Source organism: Lissotriton helveticus, chromosome 4_1 (assembly GCF_964261635.1).
Source record: "Lissotriton helveticus chromosome 4_1, aLisHel1.1, whole genome shotgun sequence".
NCBI classification, from domain to species: Eukaryota; Metazoa; Chordata; class Amphibia; order Caudata; family Salamandridae; genus Lissotriton; species Lissotriton helveticus.
In genome coordinates, this window is record NC_136063.1 from 1,080,349,985 (window position 1) to 1,080,372,748 (window position 22,764).

Genomic DNA, 22,764 nt, shown 5'->3' on the forward strand with positions numbered 1-22,764 from the left:
AGCACGGGGTCGAGAGGCCCACACCTGGGGCGCTCTCCCTCGCCGACAGCGCTGAGAAGTGGGCTTCCCTCTATCCGGTGGCAAGCAGCGACCAGCACAGAGGTGAGGACCTACGAGGACGCCCGAGGAGGGGAGGGAGCCCCAGACTGAATGTTCGGCGCCATCTTGTGGGCCGCAGGCGGAGCAGAACCGAGAAGGGGCCTGCGGGGCCTTGGGACTGGGCTCGTCCTACGAGCCGGACTTCGCATCTAGCAGGCCCGCACACGCTCAAGGGGCCGAGCACTGCAGGAACCCAGGGGGCAGCTGTCACATGCTCCAAGGAGACGCTAGGAGCAGCGGGGGCAAAGGTGCTGAAACCCAACCAGGGCAGGAGGGCAGCGAGATGCAGAAGCTCCAAAACACTCGCCGGGGGTCGCCCTCCGCCCCGGGGCCCAGAGCGAAGGGACAGTCAGAGGCGTCAAATTGAGCCAGGGGTCAAGGGGCCTACACCTGGTGCGCTCCCCACCACCATCGGTGCTGTGAAGCGGGCTCCCCCTTTCCCCGACGGCAAGCAGGGACCATCGACGAGGTGAAGAGCTACGGGGCCGCCTGTGGAGGAGAAGGCATCCCAGACACGACGGTCACCGCCTTTTTGGGTGCCGAGGGCGGAGCAGACACTGGGGGAGGTCTGAGGGCCTTGGAACTGAGGCATGCTCTAAAGGCCGGTCTTCACGTCTAACAGGCCCGCAGACGCCCACCGGGCCGAGCACTGCAGGAACCCAGGGGGGCCACGGTCACAAAACCCCAGAGTGGGCTGAGAGCGACGGGGGCAGAGGCGCGAAACCCCGACGGGGGCAAGAATACAGCAGGACGTAGGGGGCCTACTACATCGGTGGTCTACATGCGACGCCACGGACACGCGCAGATTGGGGGGGAGAAGACCCTGGTCAAGTGATCCGAATCACTGCGGCACCGAGGCCAGAGAAGCGAGACGTCCCTCCCGGACGGCCAACCGAGGCACGGATCAGCGGTAGCAAACGCCGCAAGGGCGCCCCACACTGAGTGACGACTGTAACGGGGGACGTACTCACGACCCTGTGGGGCGCACTATGGCCAGCCTGAGGAAAAAGGGGGACCGCACACTGCCGGAGATGCTCTCGAAGGGCCCACCGAAAAATGACAAAGGGCCGGCCTCCCTCGGTGCAACAAAACCACACACCGACTCCACCGAAGGCGAGGTGCCCATCACTAAATCCTTCCTTGAGTCCCTATTTAACTCCCTCCGGGAAGATTTCCAGACACAAACAGGAAGTAGCCGGGGAGGTCAGAGAGATTAGAAGAGAGGTGGACGGCCTGGGAGAGCGGGTTGCCGCTATTTAAGACGCGGATCAGGCCAGGAGCAAAGAGGTGGAACAGCTCCAACAAGAGGTCCTACGCCTGAAGGACCAGCAAATTGACCTGCAGGCACATGCGGAGGACCTGGAAAACCGGTCCCGGCGGAACAATGTCAGGGTCCGAGTGGTTCCTCTACAGGAAGAAGGGGCAGACATCACGGGATACCTACAAGCCCTGTTCCGGGAGGTCCTGGGTGAGGCGGCGGACTATGAGATCAGAATCGACAGGGCCCACAGAGTGGGGTTCCCGAGGCGCACACCAGCCCCCCCACCGGACATCCTGGCATTTTTGCCTGATTTTCCACTAAAAGAGCGTATCCTCAGGGAAGCACGACGGAAGCAACCCCTCCGATTTCGAGGCCACCCCATAGCCATATATCAAGACCTCTCAGCCATTACGCTACAGAAAAGGAGGACATTTAAAGTGGCCACGGACTTCCTACGGGAGAAGGTGATCCCCTACTCTTGGGGGCCACCCATTTCGATTGATCTTTAAGTGGAAGGGGGCCTTGCATCAACTACGGTCACTCCAAGACACTTGTGCATTGCTGGGCATAGAACAGACGGAAGAGCCCACACCATGGAAACCCTTCCAGGACACATCCAGGGGAGGCTGGCGGAGGGTCGACCGCCGACGTGCCCCTATTGAGCGAGCGAAACCCAATGTCCACACCATCACGCAGGAACGTGCCAACGCCTTACAAGAGGTTGCCACTGCATCCTCCGAATGAGTCCAATAAGCAGGGGGACAACATAGCATTCAACGCCCGGGGGCAAGGGCGGGGGGCCACAGAGGCCTACACGGGAGTACGCTCCACCAGGTACCACTAGCACAGACCTGCGCGATGGATGGAAGGACTGGGACTATACTTGTTGAATGGGGATTGGGAGTTGGGGTTAGGGAGGGGGTGGCGGGTGTTGGGGCTCAGAGGGGGAGGTGGCTGTTGGGGGGGTTCCTGGGGGAGAGCGCACGGGGAGAGGGGGGTGGGCTCCGGTGTGTTCTATCCGAAAGTGGCATGGGTAGGGCACTAAGAGACAGCGACTATTCAGGGCGCGGCGCGATACAAGCTGAACCCTACCATGGCTGTAGAGGCGCTACAGGTTCTTACATTAAATGTAAAAGGGCTTAACAACCCTATCAAGCGGAGGGCTGTCCTGTCCTACCTGGAGAACTCGGGGCCCACCATATGCTTGTTGCAGGAGACGCATTTACTATCCAAAGATTGGCATCGCATGCGCTTCAGGGCTTTTCCACCATAATACTTCTCTTCCACCACAGAGAAAAAGGCCGGGGTCGCTCTTCTTTTTGCAAAACACTTTAGGGGCCGAGTGGGGGACAAGATTGCGGAAACCAAGCGCAGACCCCTAGTGTACAATGTCCTAAACGGGAAGATGTCGATTGCTATAGGGTCAATATACGCTACTAACAAGCCTTTCTCACAGGGGCTTTGGCAGATGTTCTAGCGTCCCCCACGAGGTACACACTGGTAGGAGGTGATATCCACTTAGTGATGGACTTCGAGAAGGACAGGTCGGGTCAGCGGTTTGGCTTTACAGGGGCGATTTCCAAGGAGGGCGGACAGTGCCTGGCCAGCAGGAGGTTCCTGGATTTATGGAGGGGGGCTCATCCCGGGGTACACATTTTACTCGCATGTACACCACACATACGCCCGGATAGATCACTTTTTTGGGTCTACTGACCTGGCCCCCATGGTCAAGGACATTGAGGTCACCCCAGCAGCACTTTCTGACCATGACGCAGTTAAGATTCAGTTGGAGGTCCCACGCACGACGGCACGTAAAGGCAGGTGGCGCCTGCGAGAAACCCTACTCCAACGCAAAGGGGTTACACAGCAGCTCACCGCACGCATCACAGACTATTTGCGCACTAACGATAACGCAGATATTCCGATGACGGCGGTTTGGGGGGCGCTTTAAGGGGCGCTTTAAGTGGTGGTATGTGGGGAATTGATCGCGATAGCCGCGGCGGAAACCCGGGAACGCAAGGACAGACGACAGGTGCTATCGGACCAGGTGCTAGAAGTTGAACGAGTTCTCAGCAGGACAGGGGCCCCCAGAATTTGGCGCAAGCTCAAAGTGGCCAGGGCCCAACTTGCAAGCCTCGACCTAGACCACGTGGAATATGCGGCACTACGCCTCCGCCATACATATTACGTGGGCGGTGACAGGACCGGGCGACTGCTGGCTAGCAGGCTCAGGGCCAAAAATCTTCGCTCCAGCATTTCTGCTATTCAGGGCGACGAGTGTCAGGTGCTTCGGGAGGACGAGCAAATAGCGGAGGCATTCCGGGCATTTTACGCCTCACTTTACGCGGCTGATCCGACCCTGAATCCAGGGGCTGGGGAGGCATACCTTGAGGAGGCATCGGTCACATCCCTCAATGAGGCCAACGCAATATCTCTAGACGCCCGATACATATAGAGGAAGTAATCTCGGCTATAGCACGCCTTAAGCCACTGAAAGCACCAGGACCCGACGGCTTCTCAGCGGGGTTCTACAAAACATTTTGCCCTCTACCAGCACCAATACTTGCCAGACTGTTTAACTCCTTCCAGGAACCAGGCTCCATTCCCCACGACATGCTCGAGGTGGATATCATCGTCCTGCCCAAACCAGGCAAAGACGTGACACAGTGCGCGGCCTACTGCCCTATTTCACTGCTCAACTTGGACCTCAAATTATTTACCGGGATCATGGCGGCGAGGCTGGGACCTTGCCTACCAGGCATTATAGAGCCTGACCAAGCAGGTTTTATCCCGAACAGGCAATGTGCTGACAACACCAAGCGCTTGCTGCATGTCATCGACAAAGCCCACTGTAACGATTCGAATGCGGCCCTCCAGTCGGTCGACGCCGAAAAAGCATTTGACAGAGTAGACTGGAGGTATTTGGATAGGACCCTGGTGAGGTTCGGGATAGGGGAGCGGTTCCGTACGTGGGTTGCTAGTTGTTATGCGGCCCCCCGGCCGACAATCCGGGTTAACGGGGTGGGGTCGCGGCCCTTCGACATCCGACCGGGCACCAGACAAGGGTGCCCCACTTTCGCCTCTATTATTCGCCCTTTATATAGAGCCTTTTGCGCAATGAATAAGGGATAACCCGACTATCACTGGAATCGGTTTCGGAGGGGAACAACAGACCATAAGTCTGTATGCAGACGACATTCTGGCAGCCGTGGAAGACCCTGCGAAGTCAATACCAGCGTTCCTGGGTGAAATGGAGACATTCGGAAACGTATCTGGCTTTAAGATGAATGTCAGGAAGTCCTTGATTCTGCCCCTGGGGTGTAACGCTCGTACAACTAACGGAGGCCAGCAGCAATTTGGGGGGCTCTCCTCCCGCGTATCTTGGGAATTACCCTGACGCCCAGTACTGCCCAAACGGTTGAGCACAACTACACATCGCCTCTTGCTCAACTACAGGGGGACTTAAGAAGGTAGCGACAACAACTGCTCTCTTGGCTAGGGCGTGTAGCAGCGTTAAAAATGTCCCTACTACCAAAAGTGCTATACCTATTTCAAACTATCCCGGTCACACCGCCCATAGGGATGATTAAGAAATTACAGGAAGCTATCAGACAGTTTGTCTGGGCCGGAAAACACCCACGACTTCGCAGAGATCTGGCTAGACGGGCCCACGCAGAGGGCGGCTTGGGCATTCCTGACCTTCAAAGATACTTTCAGGCGTCACAGCTCCGGTATCTCTTGGAATGGAATCGGCCGGAATCCGGAAACGGTGGTTGGTCCAAGACCGGGCAATGGCCCAAATTTCGTTGTGGAAAGTCCCCTTCCTGAAACGCCCCAACAGACCGGCTTACATCCAAAGATCGCCCATCACCCGCACTGTGCTTCAGGTGTGTGATGCGGTGGCGGTCTCCAGAGGCCTCACTACATTCCCGTCACCGATGACACCTCTGTTTGATAATCCGCTTTTCCACCAGGGATGGTCCCCGGATCATTCCCTCAATGGCGGCCTTCGGAGTGCAGGTCGGCCGGTCACCTCTTTGACACAGAGGGATTCTTGCAATTAAATACCCTACAGTAGAATTACGCCGTGGAACAACCACAGCGGTTTCAATATTTCCAGTTTCGACACTGGCTCACAGACAGGGATACGCTCCTGCACGTAAGACGGTACCTCACAGAATACGAGAAATGGCTCGTCACGAAACAAACAGACAAATGAGCGATAGCGGAGCTATAGAAGACGCTGAACCCCCCCCCCACACACACCTGAAACACGCTCTGCGGGTCAGAGACGCTGGGAGTGGGAGATAGGACGAGCCCTCACAGATAAGGAATGGCAGGACATTTACTACAGAGACTACCATACGGCCATGAACGTGGCGAGCAAGGAATCGGCCGTTAAGATAGCATACTATTGACACTTGACTCCGGCAAGGCTCCATCCTCCGTCCTCAACTAGGGACCATGACACATCTGTTGTGGGAATGTGCAAAGGAACGGGAGTATTGGGAGAGTGTGCTTGGGGACAAAGAAAGGAACTCTGAAACAGAGATCCCCCGCTTCCCCGCCTACACGATACTGGGCCTCCCCAACAGAATCATGTTCCCACTCAAGTCGCTCAGATGGAGGCAAATGAGGTTAGCACTAGGGGCGGCGACACAACACATCCTCTCACTATGGGGCACCATGAGGAAACTCACGCACACTGGATGGCTACACAGACTTTGGTACATTATGGGCATGGAACGGATACAGGCCTCACTTACACAGTCGTACAAAAGGGGGTGGTGATGGACGGAGCATCTGAACCAATCAAACACTCACACCCAGTCAATAGATCTGGGTTTAATCCATCACCGTTCTTTAGCCCACTCTGCCACCCCAGTTCAGACATGGCCATATGCAAATCAGTCTGACCCTGTGCCTCATGGGAACAGTCCAGTCCAAACTGCCAAACCATGCCTTTCCTGGACCGGAAACAAGCTTCCTTGTACCGGTTTCTGGCATTTCAGCCGTCTTCAGCCAGGCTTGCTTGAATCCAGTGGCAAAGTGAGCAAGGGACTCGCGTCTGAGCATACCCTGCCAACTTATGGCAAACAAAGCGGTACAAAAGGGGGTGGTGATGGACGGAGCATCCGAACCAATCAAACACTCACACCCAGTCAACAGATCTGGGTTTAATCCATCACCGTTCTTTAGCCCACTCTTCCACCCCAGTTCAGACATTGCGATATGCAAATCAGTCTGACCCTGTGCCTCATGGGAATAGTCGCAAAAAACACAGTTGATGGACAGAATGTAGAACAATGTCATACATTCACCCCAGTACAAGGATCTGGGCCTAAATCCATCGTTTTTTTGCACTCCACACCACCCTGGGTTAGACACTGGCTATATGCAAATCAGCTCTGACCCTGTGCCTCATGGGAACAGTCCAGTCCGAACTACCAAGCCATGTCTTTCCCAGACCAGAATCAAGCATCCAAGGACCGGTTTCTGGCTATCAGCCTTCATCAGCCTGGATAGCTTGACTCCAGTGGTGTGGAGAGCCTGGTACTCACGTCTGAGCATACCCAGCCCACTCGGGGTGAAAATTGCAAAAAACACAGTTGATGGACAGAATGTAGAACAATGTCATACATTCACCCCAGTACAAGGATCTGGGCCTAAATCCATCGTTTTTTTTGCACTCCACACCACCCTGGGTTAGACACTGGCTATATGCAAATCAGCTCTGACCCTGTGCCTCATGGGAACAGTCCAGTCCGAACTACCAAGCCATGTCTTTCCCAGACCGGAATCAAGCATCCAAGGACCGGTTTCTGGCTATCAGCCTTCATCAGCCTGGATAGCTTGACTCCAGTGGTGTGGAGAGCCTGGGACTCACGTCTGAGCATACCCAGCCCACTCGGGGTGAAAATTGCAAAAAACACAGTTGATGGACAGAATGTAGAACAATGTCATACATTCACCCCAGTACAAGGATCTGGGCCTAAATTCATCGTTTTTTTGCACTCCACACCACCCTGGGTTAGACACTGGCTATATGCAAATCAGCTCTGACCCTGTGCCTCATGGGAACAGTCCAGTCCGAACTACCAAGCCATGTCTTCCCCAGACCGGAATCAAGCATCCAAGGACCGGTTTCTGGCTATCAGCCTTCATCAGCCTGGATAGCTTGACTCCAGTGGTGTGGAGAGCCTGGGACTCACGTCTGAGCATACCCAGCCCACTCGGGGTGAAAATTGCAAAAAAACACAGAACTGCCAAGCCATGCCTTCAGGGTACCTCGCCTCGCTGATGAATTCAACAAGACACCAGGTGCCTCAGTTTAAGGCCCATAAACCCACGCTTACACTCCAACATTTAGAGAAGCCGATGAACACACCGGAGGGGGGGATCCAGGAGGGATGGTAAGCGGGGCGAGGTGGGGGGGGGGGGGGGTTGGGGAACAGTTGGGTCTTGGGGTTGTTGACTGCATTGTGAGAAGTTGGACCGCCCTTACCAGCTCGCATGGACACATTGAACCACTCCAGGGTCGAGTCGAAAGGGAGGAGGAGGATGCGGGAGGTGGGGGTGTATTATGGATTTTGGAATCGCCCAAATGTAATGTGTACAATGCGGATGAAAACAATAAAATAAATGGAATAAAAATAAAACTGGAATGGCATGGTGAGCAAATAAAAGATGGATTTAGGCCCAGATCTCTGTACTGGGGTGAATGTATGACATTGTTCTGCATTCTGTCCATCAACTGTTGTTTTTGCATGTATCTAGGATATGGGTTCCAAAAACACTTATCTTTTTCATTGGTTCCTCTGTCCTTTAGAAATGCTGGGTTTTTCATTGGTGAATACAATTAGTAGTCCCTCCTTTTTATAATTGTGTATCCTTCCTTAACAACTGCCTGTTACATGTGTTCTTACTCGTCATGTTAGTTATACTTTGAGTGCACTCTTTTTTTTTTTTTTTGCTAGCCTGCCTTTGCCGGTTAAGTGTTCTGTTTACTTGTGTATGAAACTTAGGTCCACTTGCCGTCCCCTAATTTCCCTGTACCTCTCCCACCCCTCCCACAGCACTACTCACAAGCCCCAACCACCACTCCGGGGCCATTGCTTGTTTTGTTGTTTAATTTACGCTGCATCTGCACTGCCCTCATTCAGTCTCCTTTTGCTGTTAACACCCACAACACTGCTTGCTCGCCCCCACCTCCGAGATCACTGCTTTGATTTCTTATTGGTATTTTAAATTAGGAGCTTTCATTTATGTAGCGCAGCTATCCAGCTTTTTGGGGAGGGGGAAATTAAGGGATCAGTATATAATCACATGATGTTGAGCAGACAGAGTCTTGAACACCGATCCACAGCTCCTTCTGCTGCACAATATCCTTTCCCTATCCATTTTGAGTGGTGCAGTACCTTATGTGGCCAAAAGAGATCCCAAGTGAAACCTAGTGACAGCCTCTGGGACTGCACCCTTTCACTGCTTTGTGCCATTAGAACAGTAAATGTTGCTGTACCCACAGTAATGTGCTGCATTGGTAAATACATATAAGGTCCCAAAGGTGAGACAGATTGCACTGTGAATGCTTGTTATTAACCTGCAATTGTGTAGTTTGGTTGTACCTTTTAAATCAGGAGCCTGCAGTTCACTGCCACTTGCAGTTATGCTCATCAAGGCATTCAGGTTTTAATTTATACCTGGTCACAGATCTTCACCCCCACCTGTATTGTGATAACTCACTTGGCCAGTTGCAAGGTTAAAATCCTCTCCATGGACAGGTTGACTTTGGAGCAGCTGGATCCTTTTTATTTTAATCTTTTACCTCTTGAGCAAGTTTGTCTCTTGGTAATGGCAGTATCAGGGGTTTGGCTGCTTAACCATGATACTCGGTATAAATGGTTCGACTTTTTAAAATATTTATATCTGGCAACAATCTGAATTTAACCCCTTAACTGCTAGGCCTCCCCACAACCCCTCCCCATGCTAAGCCTATTTTTGGGCTATTTGGGGGTGGTTCACGCTTAGGAGACTGTAACTTTTTGTCTCCTTAGGTAGCCACACCAAATTTGCGTCCTTTTCTTCCAACATCAAGAAGGGGATTTCAAAGATACCCAGGGTTTGTGGGTTCCCCTGGAGGGGACCCAGACATAAGCCAAAACACAGCTACATTTTGTTTTATATATATATATATATATATATGGTATACTTTGTACCCAGGACATAGGTACCCCAGAGGCCTCTCAGGGTCTGCAGCTTGTATTATGCCACCCCTGGGAGACCATTCAAAAGGACACAACAGGTCTGCTAAAGCAGCCTGTGTAAGGTGGTGCATGCACCCCTTACTTAGATATATGGTCACTATATCTACCTTATATCACTGCACATAAAAACCTATCAGTCAACCCTATGGCAGGCCTCATCAATCCTGAAGGCAGGGTACTGGGTTTTATGTGAGAGGGTGGACCTGCATGAGCAGAGCCCCTCTGCAGTCTTCGGAACCTCTATTCCGGGGTTGTTTGTGATGCTGCCTACCATATACACTTAAGTGCATTATAACTTTGTGGTAAATGCTAACTTTAGAACAGCTGCATGGAAACATGTCGTGTTTGGTGTCAAACACCTTGGAATCATACCTCCCTGCCAGTAACTGATGGAGGGGTATGATTCCACCCTTCTAGAGGGAGAAATATGACAACACCGGTACACCCGGTACCAGCTTTCTCGACCCTGGCATCAAAAGATCGATGCTGCCAGCCACAGACACGAGTCTGCCCTCCTGCTGCTGGAAGAAACTCCAGCAGGATAAGGTGGACAATAGGTTTCCTGTCACAGGGAGGTGTAACCACCTCCCAGACAGGCTTTAGTGTATTGGGGATGGGTGGGTGCACTATCAGAGTGCTTTGATGTTTGCACTGGGGGCACATTTGGTGTCTCCTGTGCATAGTCCAGCTCAAACCGGTTGCAGGAGCCATTTGCTCCTGCTCTGGCGCGAAACTGGATAAAGGATATGGGTGTAGCCACTCCTCTGTCCTGAACCTCCCATAGGTGGGTTCCCAGAGTTTGTCCCACCCCTTCCTTGGGTATAAAGTAGGAACCCCTGGCTAAAGGACTCTAGATTTTACCTGGACTAAACTCTGCTACATAAACCAAGTACTTTGACGATTTGGACCACGCTGGGCGACTGAAGAATCTCCCTTGCAGTAAAGGAGTAACTCCCCTGCTAAGCAGGCACCAAAACGCATATGACTGGTTTGCTTCTCCGAAGCTCCTGAGGACTCCGAAAATTTCTGCAACGCAGGAGGTGGGTTTCCGAGGTCTCAGAGGTCGATCTGCGCACTCAGCAATTCTGAGGCCCGTATCCCTCGTGGGGACCGTGCAACCCGACCCCCTGTGCTTTGTGCTCTTTTGCAGCAGCATATGCTTTCCAGCGACCCCTGAGGCTGTGCTTTGGGCTACTTGTAGTCCTGACACCGAGCAGTGTTTCCACTGAAGATTTCCGGCGTACACTCCACAAGTGTTCAGTGGACTGGTATTTTGTGATTCCTTTCAAGGTCCCTTTGCGGTCCCTGGTCCGTTGGCCTGTGGTTCCCTGTGAAGGTAACTTTAACTTTCCGTGGGCTTTCCTGGTTGCTCCAGACGTACCCTGACTCTCCATTGCTTGGATAGTCCCCAGGACCTTGCTGGTCCTCACCGAAGCTGATTTCCTCTGACCGTGTGGGATGCAGTTGCCAAGGCTTGTTGGCGTTCCATCCAAACACTGAGCCCCAACTACGCGACATCCTTCATGGGACAGCTCACCTCCGGACTTTGGTTGTCATCGACGTCTCCTGGTACCCGTGGCTGCAGAGTAGAGCATTGCATCGACTCACCTGAAGCGCCCGACATTGGTGGGCATTCATCTGCCGAGCCCCTGGTCACCCTGAAGTGACCCAGACTCTGTCCCCTCTGCTTTCAATTTCTTCTCTTCTCCGATCCAGGCTTGAATCACACCGGGCACTTTTCCTCTTCACGGCAGCAGCACTTTGCAGCATCAAGGCATTGAAAACGACATAGATTCCTGACACCATTTGATACCTATGCACCCAGCTTCCCTGGGTTAGGTAACACGAGTACTCTGGTGCTCACATGGGTGCTGGCCTTAGAACCTTCTAAGTTTGAAAAGGTTTGCTCAAAGTCCTCTGCTAAGTGTCCTTAATCTTTAAAATTCCAACCGCGCCTTCCCCATAGAATTGTACGGAGCTCGCAGCTGTGTTCTCACACTACACACGTCCCCCATGGGTCCCCGGTGTCACTACTTTGGGTGGTTCCTTGGGGTCCCAGCGATTATACGTGCTTTAGGCACTGTGACTAGTCAAGTTGTGGATGTTATAACACTTTCTTAGTATATGGTTTGGTCTTCCCCTGGAGCCCACTGTGTATTGTGCTATTTACTGTTGTTCTAGTGCTTTAATATTGTGTACCTTGTACTCTAAACTCATAAAGAGGTAAGTAGAGAGTGTTTAGTAATAAATATATATATTTTATATATACCTTGTGTGGTTCTCCTTTCATTTGGTCATTCAAGAGGATATAATCTGGTAAACCAAGCTGCTTTACATTCCTTCGAGACTTAGCCTGAAAGCTGCTCTCCATAGCTCCCACTAGGATAGCTTTCAATAAAGGTTGTCTTTAACCTAATCTTCAACAAGTGTGGTTTATACTGGTGCAAGGTGCCCACTATAACTAGTATGCATCATATACCAGGCCAACTTCTCACAGTTTCTAGTTGGCAGAGGTAGGTACCTTTGTACAAATAGGGACCCTTGCCTCTAGTCAGGGTACGGGGGATACACTTCTAAAATAACCCCTGCTCACCCTCTTGGTAGCTTGTCACAAGCAGACAGGCTCATCTCCGAGGCAGTGTGAAAAGCATTTGTGAATACATACAGTAATATCAGCACTATCCGGACGTGCCGCACGCACCAGGGCATGTCCTACCTTTCACATACACTGCACCCTGCCCCCAGGAGTACCATGGGCCTACCTTAGGGGTCACTAACTTGTAAGAAAAGGGAAGGTTAGGACCTGGCAAGTGGGTACACTTGCCAAGTTGACCTGGGAGTACTAGACTGCACACCTACTCTGCAGTGGCATGCCAGAGTTACATTTACAGGCTGCTTATGTGGGTGGCACAATCAGTGCTGCAGCCCACTAGCAGCATTTGTTTTATAGGCCCATGGCACACACAATGCACTGTACTAGGGACTGACGAGTAAATCAATCGTGGGAATGCCAATCCATAACAACAATTTACAAAGAGAACACTTGCACTTTGGCACTGAACAACAGTGGCAAAGTGCCCAAAGCATCTAGATCCGCAAAACGGAGTCCAACACACAGCAAAAACACAGGAGGCAAAGGCAAAATATGCAGGGGAGACCCACGCCAATGTTGCCAGGTGTAACACGTGTCCCCTCCAGCTGAAATGTGGGGAGAACTACCCACCTTCTCTGGAGTTCTCTTCACTAAGGCAGAAAAATCTGGACAGACCATCTGCTTTGGCGTGTTCGGTACCAGGGCGGTGTTCCACCGTGAAGTCCATCCCCGGTAGTGAAATGGACCACCTCAGCAGCTTTGGATTCTTACCCCCTGTTAATGGGATTTATAAAGCGCGTGAATACCCGGGGGTTTCTTGGCGCTGAGAATGCAGTAAGCCAGACCAGGCGTCTAGTTCTGGAATAGTCAGGTTTTTAGCCCTTTCCTGAAGATGGTGAGGGAGCCAGCACTTCTGAGCTCACTCTGGAGCATATTCCGGAGTTTAGCGATGCTGTAGAGAAAATTACAACCGCCCCAGCGAGAAGATTGGATTCTAGGTACTGTCAGGAGTCTAGCCCCTGTAGAACAAAGTTGTCTGGCTGGTTCATAGCAGACAAAGATTTTGGAGAAAGGAAGGTCCTGTGTGGCTCAGTGCCTTTTATGCCAGACAAAGGGCCTTGAATTTGATACGTTGTGTTACTGGGAGCCAGTGCAGGCCACAAATCTCTTTGGAGACAGATTTGTGCCTGGGAGTGTTAACCAGCAGCCGAGCCGCTGTGTTTTGAACAGTCTGAAGCTATTTTAGATATTGCTTCTGCATGCTCAGATGGAGATCATTGCTATAGTCCAATTTTGACTGAATTAGCGTTGTTACCACTGTCTTCCGAGTGTCCGCAGGGATGTAAGAAAAGATCTTCCTTATTTTCTTAATGAGAAAATGGGAGGCAGTGACAATGGCATTTGTCTGATGTGAGAGTGCTAATTTGTTGTCAAACCATAGTCCCAGATTTTTAGCCTTGTGCGCTGGTTTTGGTGGTTCACCCATGTCTGCCGGCCATCACAGGTTGTCCCAGCAGGGTTGCATGTTGCCAAAAATTAGGACCTCGGTTTTTTCAGAATTTAGTTTGAGACAATATGTTCCCATCCATCTATTTATTGCACTCATGAAATTCTGAAATTGTAGAGCGGGAGAGGCCTGATTTCTGTAGACAGCCACCACTATCTGGGTATCGTCCGCGTAGGACTTCAGGCTAAACCCAAAATACCGGATCAGAGCCCTGTGGAACTCCACACCGGAGGGTGTATGGCACTGAATGATATCTATCTTCCGATACGGTTATTCGCCTGTCCTTGAGAAAGGAGGACAGCAGGGCTAATGCCGCTCCTCTGACTCCCAGGCTCTCCAGCCGCTGCTGCAGGAGAGAGTGATCAACAGTATCGAAAACGGCTGATAAGTCGAGGAGTACAAGGCGGCTGTACCTCCTTTATCCATCGCCGCTCTGATCTCAGTGGCTTTGATAAGTGCCGTTTCCATACTATGCTCGTGACGGAAGCCAAACTGGGAGTGATCGGGCAGATTGTTTTCATGAATGAATTGGGATAGTTGAGTGTTAATAATTTTTCTGACTATTTTGGCTGGCAGCGGCAGGCGGGCTATAGGACGATAGTTGTTCGGGTTAAACCCATCCAGATTGTTTTTTTTAGCAATGACAGAATGGAGGAGTCTTTCTTTCTAGATGGAAAATTGCCAGAGTTAAACATAGAGTTGAACATTTCTGTGAGTCCAGGGCTCACCACTCCCGCTCTCACTTTCAGAAAGTCAGACGGGCATGGGTCAGAAGGAGTCCCCAAATTTGCTTCTCTCATATATTTTTCCACTGCCTCTGATGATGTTGGGGAGAAACAGAAGAGGGTGTTACTTTTGGACTCTGGGCTTATTGGTTGAGTGGTGGGAAGGTGGGCTGACATATCCTCAAAAGCCTTATAAATGTCCAGGACTTTGGCTTTAAAGACTGCTGCGATATAGTCATAAAAGCTTTGATTGCCCTGTGTTCTTGGGTATGGTTAGCTTATTTACTACCCCAAATCATTCTTTGGAGGAGTTTTTTGCTTTCTCAATCTGTGAAGTAGTCCCTTTTCTCTGATATCAGTAAGTTTTTATATTGTTTTATGACAGTTCTATAAGCCCCTTTATCGGCTGTGTGATAGTTTGCTCTCCAGCGCCTTTCCAATCTACGGCACTTTTGTTTTTCCTTCCGCAGCGTGTCCGAAAACCACGGGGCAGAAGGGATACTCCTATTCCTTGAGGCTTTTTTAGTAGGCACCGAGGCCTTAACAGTGTCATTCAGCCAGTCAGTGTATTTAGTGACCGCTAAATCTGGGTGAACATTTAGTAGTGGTCGTGAATCCTCCAAGTGTGTTTGGAGGGTAATTTGATCTACTTTATTCCACTCTATGTAGGTAGAGGGGGCTTTGTGGTCCTCCCTTGCTTGACAATGGGGACCGGAGGTTGAACTTGATTAACAAAGGATCTGTCCATTTCAACGGGAGGTTTTCTTTTAGTGTAAGTTCCTGCGCCGAGGTAAAGATGCCATCTAATGTGTGCCCAGCCTCATACGTGGGAGTCTGTACTAGCTTAGCTAAGCCTACAGCCCCCAGTGTGTCTAGTAAAGCACCTGTCTCCTGGTCATCCTTATCTTCGAGATAAAAATTGAAGTCTCCAAAGATTGTTAACTCATTGCTTAAGAGAGTTGGTTCAAGAAGACTGTCAAGATTCAGAGTTAATGTGCTTCTAGTGCCAGGAGGATTCATGAAAGGGGGTGGTGATGGACAGAGCATCTGAATTAAGCAGAACACTCATACCCAGTCAAAAGATCAGGGCTTGATCCATCACCGTTTTTTAGCTCACTGCACCATCCCAGTTCAGAACCTGGCTATATGCAAATTAGTCTGTCCCTGGCCCAGTGCATCATGGGAACAGGGCAGACCAAACTACCAAGCCAATTCTTTACCGGAATGGAAACAAGCTACCGGGGACCGGTTTCTGGCATTGCAGCCGTCTTCGGCCCGGCTTGCTTGAATCCTGATGGTGCAGTGAGCAAAGGGACTCATGTCTGAGCATACCCTGCCACTCCTATAGTGGCCAAAACGATTCATGAAAGGGGGTGGTGATGGACAGAGCATCTGAATTAAGCAGAACACTCATACCCAGTCAAAAGATCAGGGCTTGATCCATCACTGTTTTTTAGCTCACTGCACCATCCCAGTTCAGAACCTGGCTATATGCAAATTAGTCTGTCCCTGGCCCAGTGCATCATGGGAACAGGGCAGACCAAACTACCAAGCCAATTCTTTACCGGAATGGAAACAAGTTACCGGGGACCGGTTTCTGGCATTGCAGCCGTCTTCGGCCCGGCTTGCTTGAATCCTGATGGTGCAGTGAGCAATGGACTCATGTCTGAGCATACCCTGCCACTCCTATAGTGGCCAAAACGATTCATGAAAGGGGGTGGTGATGGACAGAGCATCTGAATTAAGCAGAACACTCATACCCAGTCAAAAGATCAGGGCTTGATCCATCACCGTTTTTTAGCTCACTGCACCATCCCAGTTCAGAACCTGGCTATATACAAATTAGTCTGTCCCTGGCCCAGTGCATCATGGGAACAGGGCAGACCAAACTACCAAGCCAATTCTTTACCGGAATGGAAACAAGCTACCGGGGACCGGTTTCTGGCATTGCAGCCGTCTTCGGCCCGGCTTGCTTGAATCCTGATGGTGCAGTGAGCAATGGACTCATGTCTGAGCATACCCTGCCACTCCTATAGTGGCCACAACGAGTCATGAAAGGGGGTGGTGATGGACAGAGCATCTGAATTAAGCAGAACACTCATACCTAGTCAAAAGATCAGGGCTTGATCCATCACCGTTTTTTAGCTCACTGCACCATCCCAGTTCAGAACCTGGCTATATGCAAATTAGTCTGTCCCTGGCCCAGTGCATCATGGGAACAGGGCAGACCAAACTACCAAGCCAATTCTTTACCGGAATGGAAACAAGCTACCGGGGACTGGTTTCTGGCATTGCAGCCGTCTTCGGCCCGGCTTGCTTGAATCCTGATGGTGCAGTGAGCAAGGGACTCATGTCTGAGCATACCCTGCCACTCCTATAGTGGCCAAAACGATTCATGAAAGGGGGTGGTGATGGACAGAGCATCTGAATTAAGCAGAACACTCATACCCAGTCAAAAGATCAGGGCTTGATCCATCACCGTTTTTTAGCTCACTGCACCATCCCAGTTCAGAACCTGGCTATATGCAAATTAGTCTGTCCCTGGCCCAGTGCATCATGGGAACAGGGCAGACCAAACTACCAAGCCAATTCTTTACCGGAATGGAAACAAGCCGCCGGGGACCGGTTTCTGGCATTGCAGCCGTCTTCGGCCCGGCTTGCTTGAATCCTGATGGTGCAGTGAGCAAGGGACTCATGTCTGAGCATACCCTGCCACTCCTATAGTGGCCAAAACGATTCATGAAAGGGGGTGGTGATGGACAGAGCATCTGAATTAAGCAGAACACTCATACCCAGTCAAAAGATCAGGGCTTGATCCATCACCGTTTTTTAGCTCACTGCACCATCCCAGTTCAGAACCTGGCTATATGCAAATTAGTCTGTCCCTGGCCCAGTGCATCATGGGAACAGGGCAGACCAAACTACCAAGCCAATTCTTTACCGGAATGGAAACAAGCTACCGGGGACCGGTTTCTGGCATTGCAGCCGTCTTCGGCCCGGCTTGCTTGAATCCTGATGGTGCAGTGAGCAAGGGACTCATGTCTGAGCATACCCTGCCACTCCTATAGTGGCCAAAACGATGCACTGGGCCAGGGACAGACTAATTTGCATATAGCCAGGTTCTGAACTGGGATGGTGCAGTGAGCTAAAAAACGGTGATGGATCAAGCCCTGATCTTTTGACTGGGTATGATTGTTCTGCTTAATTCAGATGCTCTGTCCATCACCACCCCCTTTCATGAATCGTTTTGGCCACTATAGGAGTGGCAGGGTATGCTCAGACATGAGTCCCTTGCTCACTGCACCATCAGGATTCAAGCAAGCCGGGCCGAAGACGGCTGCAATGCCAGAAACCGGTCCCCGGTAGCTTGTTTCCATTCCGGTAAAGAATTAGACAGATGCATGCTGCTGCCTAGAATACAGAGTAAAAGTTAATACCAGTACCACAGGCAGGAGTGTAAGTGAGACTTTATTGGTAGAGTGAGGTGGTCAACATAGCAGCAAATAAAAGACAGAAAGTCCCCGGTATCACAGCCCAACATACAGAGGCCTCTGGCTTAATCGTTAGAGGCAACTATGCTCTTAAACCAATACTACAAAAATTCAGTTTGGCCAAAACTTCAGAGTTTTGTTGGAGGGTACACACAAGTATTAATTTAAAGAATACCCTACAGAAAAATGAAAATTAGAAAATAAAAGCTGTGCAGACACCCAGTTTAACTGCAGCAATTAACTAAATGTTCATATACTTAATGAAATACAAAAGTCACTTTCAAAAACTGGTTCCAATTGTCACCTTCCTTTAAATACTAGATACTTTAGTCCTCTACACAAGTGTTTGGAAGTTGAAGTGAAGCTATTAATACTTTTTTACAGCAGTAACCGCACACCAGGATGGCCAGGACAACACACAAAATGAAGGAATGGAAATCCCCAAAGCTGCAGTGTGAACACACTAAACTGTTGATTTCCATACATATGGATGGGGGTTTCTTTGCTTTAAGAGATCCAGGTGGAGAAAAAAGGAATGGTGGCATGTAAAAAGGTTTTTAAAGTTGAGGGCCCGAAGAATGATCATGAAACATTCGATGCACAAGTTTAGTTATTTTCCGGTTGTTCTGGCTCAGCCTCATCTTGTGCACTGTCAGATGTCCATAACGTTAAATTGTCCCGAAGTAACTGCATAATGAGGGTACTGTCTTTGTAGGAGTCTTCATTTAGGGTATCAAGTTCGGCAATAGCTTCATCAAAAGCGGTTTTAGCCAGTGCACACGCCTTTTCAGGACTGTTGAGAATCTCATAGTAAAAAACAGAGAAGTTAAGGGCTAGTCCCAAACAAATTGGATGTGTTGGTTGCATCTCCTTCTTGCTGATATCGAAAGCATCCTGATAAGCCTTCTGCGAGGACTGTATCGTTTCTTCTCTGGCTTGATCGCTTGCTACCTCGGCTAGGTACCGGTAGTAGTCTCCCTTCATCTTTAGATAGAAGACTTTGCTCTCAGAAGCAAATGCAGCACATCTTTGCAGATATCCTTGAGCTCTTGCTCCACCTTCTCTCGGTACTGCCGCGCCATATCGCATTTTTTGTCGTTGCCTTCGGTCTTCTGTTCGATGCTGGAGATGACCCTCCATGCGGATCGCCAAGACCCCACCACGTTTTTGTAGGCCACAGACAACAGGTTGCGCTCCTCGTTGGGGAGCTTGCCGCCCTCCTCGGTGACTGTCTTTATGCAAGCAGCCATGTCATCGTAGCGCTCCGCCTGCTCGGCAAGCTTGGCCTTCTGGATATGCTCAAGGCGCTCTTGGCTGTCGGCCTTCTTGGTGTCCGCGGCCTTGTCCATGGCGGGCAGAGGGGGCGATTCACACACCGGGGCTGGTGACCCGAGGAGTCGGACGAGGCGGCGGAGCTTCACCTAGGAGTGACGTTCGTCTTGACCAATCGCTGGCACAATGCTTGATGAATGGCAGTTAGCGGAAGAAATGGGTGTGAAAGCAATGATGGGTCCATGGAAAGCTATACATTTCTGAAAAGTAACAAAATTCTGAATTCAGCAAGGTGTCATTTGTGTAGATCCTTCAAGATTTCTTTTTATAGAAATTAACAGTTGAAAATAAGAAAAATTAAAAATGAGTTGAAATAAACAGCAATGTGTGCCTACGTTTTCACCTGCAACTTCTAAGTAGGACAGATCTGTGAAAGCTATACATCGTTACATCTGCTGGACCCTTCTGGTTGTGGGGATATATAGACTTTTGCCTTTTTGGGGGGGGGTGGAGCCTTGAGCATTGGCAAGCCCATTCTTAGCAGCCCCAAACCCTGGCCTTTAGAAAAAGAATCCCTGGCATCTAGGGTGCTTTCTTATTCCACAATAAAATGATGGGAGCAATGGCCCTTGCTTAACCACTTGGCTGCTATGGCTTTTCCCCTCCTGTGCTGATTGATTGATAATCCCATTGTTCATGACAAGGTCAGCTCGTCATAAGCACATCTCCAGTGTGCCTCATGACGAGCTGAGATCGTCATGAGCATCGAAGGGGTTAAGGGTCCACTCCCCTCTCCATGTTGGCTAGTGGGTAGATCCCTGCTTGGTGATCGCCCTCCTGGGGCGAAATCCCTCTGCTGTGTGCAGCAGAGGGTTTTAGTGTGCCTGTGCACATGACGGCAGGGCAAGGATGAGAGAGAGCAGGCATTGTTCAGCTCAAGAGAGGCCGCTAGTGTACTAGATTTATCAGAATATCAACAAAAGATACATTTGCAAACACCAAATCTAAACAGAACTAATTTACTTAGTAGTTTTACTGGAAATCTGGCATGCATCCTACTCGCCGGCATCCACGTTGGACAACCCCTTGCCTCCCAGTAGATGTTCTGAAGCTTGTGTTGAGCTCCCTCAAAGTCCATGTTCAGCTCCCTCAAAGAGGCAGAGGCAGGGCAGAAGCAGGGCCAGACTGTCCATTGCGGGCACCTGGCATTTTCCTGGTGGTCTGGTTTCGGACTGGTGGGGGCCATTTTTAGGTTGAGCCTGGGCTGCGCATGTGATGCTCTGTGAGGCGTGCTGTATTGAGGTATCCCTCTTGATTACAGGGGAACCCTACTCACAAAGAACCAGGGTAATTGTATTATATTGGGAGACAGTGGTTCTAGCGAAAATAATAACTAGTATTTCAATTAAAATACATGCGCAATGGCGATACATTCGTAAGGGACAAGGATAATGCAAGTGGAAAAAATAAGTTCTCTACACAGCTAGGTCTGATAATTATTTATATACACAATGGAAGTATAAATCACTTTCTTAAATTCAAAAAGCAGTATACTTTGTGCAGTGAATCATGGAAGCATAAGTGAATATATACAGTGAATTGCGTAGAAAAAGGGTTTCCATATGTACAAGAAGTGACCATTCAGTTGTGTGTGGTTCGCAATTCACTTATGGTTCCATGTTTCACTTGGGGATTCACTGCACAAAGTATACTGCTTTTTGAATTAAGGAAGTGATTTATACTTCCATTGTGTATATAAATAATTATCAGATCTAGCTGTGTAGAGAACTTATTTTTTCCACTTGCATTATCCTTATCCCTTATGAATGTATCGCCATTGTGCATGTATTTTAATCGAAATACTAGTTATTATTTTCGCTAGAACCGCTGTATTGAGGTACGGCATAGAAGATTCGCCCATCTTTTCATTTGGCTACTGTTAGTGTCCTTTCAAAATCGTTGCCTTTTTCATTTGTAGCTAGGCTTAGTAGCCCCTCCTTTGTACCGCCTTGTCTGCATTTGTAACCTTCCATAACGAATGGACTTTTTACTTGTGTTGTTAACACGGTCTGCTTTATCTAGTTGGTTAGCACTATTTTCTTTAATGATCTTCCCTATTCCACCCATGACGTCGCAGCATGCCGCCACCTTTTATTTTGTTATTAGTCATGTATTTTTTAATTTCCGTCACGGTCGTCTTTACTTATAGAGGCCACACTTATTTAATTATTTGAGTTACAGTGTGGTCCGCTTTCACTTTAGCAGCTGCATTTATTTAATTTACAGCGCAACAGCTTTCACTTCAGCGTCCGCGCTACAAAAGCTTTATATTATTTTTTTTGTACTTTGTGGTGTAAAAGCACCCCATGCGCACTTTCACTTTAGATGCTGCTCACTATAACCTGAATACAGCGAGCAGCGTCTAAAGAATAGGGCGCAGCCATCATTAAAGGGGTCTCACATTTGCGAGTTTGAGCTATTAGCATTAGAAATGACGATGCCTTTTATATATGTGTTGCCTTGAAAAACACATAAATAAAAGGCATTATCATTTACATTGCCAATACCTTCAGATCTCGCAATTGCGAGACCTACTGCATTGAGTATGCTTGTTATAAATAGATGTTGGATTTCTTTTGAGTTGTCAATTACTTATTGTCCTTATTGGTACTCTGAAATGCTTAACACATGTAGTAGTCTGACTGCTCTTGGCTTCACTTCAAGAACTGAGCAGAGGATTTATTATTGTGACTCCAAGGACCATCTTTGTGGTATTGTGTTAGTGTTATGTGGTGAGGGAGGCCTAACCAGCATTGGCACTTGAAACTCCACTTTCCTACATGATGCAAGACAAGAACAAGCAGTTAGGCAGGCTAAAATATCTGTGCAACCAGTATCTCATTATTTATTTCTCCATGAAGTGGGAACAATGCTGGTTTTTTAATGAGTTGCATAGTTACATATGTTTTGCACTCTCCTTCCTTCAAATGTTGAATACCGACGTTTGTAAATTGTATTTCTTTGAAAAAGTTCCGAACCCCAAAAGATATCTTGTGACTTTTCTCTTAGCCCCGAATCCATCAGGACAAAGACACCAACGTTGATTTTTTTTAAAAAATTTTTTTGGGCTATCTGCTTCAGAAGTTGTAGTTCCAGCTCTGGTACCAACAACACCTTTCTGGAACATTGACATTTCCCCCGGGAACATACACAACTTCTCAAAGACCTATAGTGGCAGTCATAGAATATACAGCAACAGAGCTTTCTACCACATTGATGACTACATTGAATACCACTTTGAAATGCTTCAATGAGGATTCTTTGACGAAAATTAGGTAGTTGTGAGCATGACTGTTGGGGAAGGGTGTTGTGGAGGAACGCCTTTCAAATTTCTGTGGTGCTACCAGTATTGGTTCTGTAGCTGTTGCCTTTCTCTAGACCATGAGGAGTTGACCTGCTCAGTGTGCAAGACATTCAAGTACAAAAGACAATCCATTAGCATCTGAATGCTGCTAGAAACAACACAAGCTGCAGTTTCAAGACCCATCCGAA

General features: G+C 49.4%; 1 protein-coding gene and 1 pseudogene across 5 annotated transcripts in view; one reads left to right on the top strand and one right to left on the bottom strand.

Annotated features, from left to right (window-relative positions):
* TGFBR1 (transforming growth factor beta receptor 1) overlaps positions 1-22,764 on the top strand; it is a 1,073,092-nt gene that overhangs the window by 409,047 nt on the left and 641,281 nt on the right. The window lies entirely within an intron of this gene.
* On the bottom strand, positions 18,406-19,304 carry LOC144828990 (14-3-3 protein beta/alpha-1 pseudogene; annotated as a pseudogene).